General features: G+C 37.0%; 1 protein-coding gene across 2 annotated transcripts in view; it reads right to left on the reverse strand.

The window, feature by feature from the left end:
• adka (adenosine kinase a) overlaps positions 1-2,500 on the reverse strand; it is a 111,906-nt gene that overhangs the window by 86,499 nt on the left and 22,907 nt on the right. The window lies entirely within an intron of this gene.

Raw genomic sequence — 2,500 nt, forward strand, 5'->3', positions numbered from 1 at the left:
TCAACTAATAAATGCAATGAGTTTTCATCTTTTGTTAAAGGTAAAATTGTCAAAATCAGACTCAACATATCTGCTCACTTACAAATTCAACAACCTGAACTTCCAGCAACAAACAGAGGGAAACTAAACTTGATGTCAGAGTTCAGCTTGATAGACTACGAAACACTTGAAAAAACGGTACAGAATCTCAGCTCTTCCACATGTGTCTTACCAATTTCTTCAGAACTGTTTTTCACCTCATAGCGGCGGATGTCCTTCAAATTGTAAATGTATCACTGCTGTCTGGCACTTTTCCTAAGTCACTGAAAACAGCTGTTGTAAAGCCACTTCTCAAGAAGAATAACCTGGATGCCTTCATGCTAAACAATTACAGGCCCATATCCAATCTACCTTTTATTGGCAAAATTATTGAAAAAGTAGTCTTTAATCAATTAACCACCTTCCTAACATCAAATAGGTATTTTGATTACTTTCAGTCTGGTTTTCGGGCAAATCACAGCACTGAAACAGCTCTCATTAAAGTTTCCAATGACATACGCCTCAACACAGATTCAGGTAAAACATCAGTCCGAGTGCTACTGGACCTTAGTGCAGCATTTGACACTGTTGATCACAATATTTTACTACACAGACTAGAACACTGGGTTGGATTTACAGGCATAGTTATCAGCTGGCTAAAATCATATCTACAAGAAAGGAGCTTCTTTGTTGCCATCGGAAACTGTACCTCAACACCAACGTCCTTGACCTGTGGTGTTCCCCAGGGGTCAATCTTAGGGCCACTATTATTCAACCTCTATATGCTCCCACTTGGACAAATCATTCAAAATAATTTGATTTCATATCATAGCTATGCAGATGACACACAAATTTACTTAGCTTTATCACCAAACGACTATGGTCCTCTTGAATCTATGTGTCAGTGTATAGAACAAATCAACACCTGGATGACTTAGAACAACTCATTCATGCATTTATCTCCAGCAGGGTTGATTACTGCAATGGACTGTTTACAGGCATTCCTAAAAAGACTATTAAACAGCTTCAGGTGATACAAAATGCAGCAGCTAGGATTCTAACAAAAACTAAAAGAACTGACCACATTACTCCAATTCTTAAGTCCTTGCACTGGCTTCCAGTAAGTCACAGAATTGACTTTAAAGCACTATTGCTTGTTTATAAATCAGTAAATGGAGCAGGACCTAAATACTTGTCAGACATGCTTCAGCAGTACACACCTTCTCGTCCTCTCAGGTCCCAGGTGAAAAACCTGCTAGTAAAACCTACTGTTAGAACTAAACATGGTGAAGCAGCTTTTAGCTGCTATGCGGCTCAGCTGTGGAACCAACTTTCGGATGACATCAAAAAGGCCCCAACTGTAGCCAGTTTTAAATCTAGACCTAAGACCAAACTGTTCTCAGATGCTTTCTGCTAACTGTGCCGAGTTGCAAATTCTGAATCTGCCTTGATAATTATTCTACCTTGTCTTTTATTACTGTAGCCAGTTTTAAATCTAGACCTAAGACCAAACTGTTCTCAGATGCTTTCTGCTAACTGTGCCGAGTTGCAAATTCTGAATCTGCCTTGATAATTATTCTACCTTGTCTTTTATTACTGTAGCCAGTTTTAAATCTAGACCTAAGACCAAACTGTTCTCAGATGCTTTCTGCTAACTGTGCCGAGTTGCAAATTCTGAATCTGCCTTGATAATTATTCTACCTTGTCTTTTATTACTGTAGCCAGTTTTAAATCTAGACCTAAGACCAAACTGTTCTCAGATGCTTTCTGCTAACTGTGCCGAGTTACAAATTCTGAATCTGCCTTGATAATTATTCTACCTTGTCTTTTATTACTTTTTTTTTACTACTTTTGCCTTTGTTTTTTGCTTACTAATTATTCTTTATTTTTAAATTATTTTACCTTGTGTTTTATGTTTTCTTTTTATTATGATATTTACCTTTTAACTATTCTTTGACTATATTGCCTTTCTATGCTTTTATTTGTTTTTTTTGTTTGGTTTTGTTTATGTAAAGCACATCGAATGACCTCTGTGTATGAAATGCGCTATATAAATAAACTTGACTTGACTTCACTTTATGGATCCCCAAGGGGAAATTCAAGGTCTCTGTAGCATACAGACATCACACACAACATGCACTTACAGCAGAAATGGTAAATATAAGTATAAACATATAACAAAACTCCACTGTAGACAATAGAGACAGTAGAAGATAAGAAAAACTAACAAAACTAAATACTAAATGTAAACTTGATTATCCTGAAAGGCGCTATAGAAATGTTATTATTATTATTATTATTATTATTATGGTCATGCAGCCGGAAGAGGTGTACGGTGTTGAGAGGTGACCTATGCAGTGTACGGTGTTGAGAGGTAACATATGCATTGTAAGTGTGTGTGTGTGTGTGTGTGTGTGTCCAGGGACTCCTCAAAATATCTCTAAATTAACCACAAAGGCTGAGGGAGGGCTGAAGGAACACT

This window comes from Alosa sapidissima, chromosome 16 (assembly GCF_018492685.1).
Source record: "Alosa sapidissima isolate fAloSap1 chromosome 16, fAloSap1.pri, whole genome shotgun sequence".
Lineage (NCBI taxonomy): Eukaryota > Metazoa > Chordata > Actinopteri > Clupeiformes > Clupeidae > Alosa > Alosa sapidissima.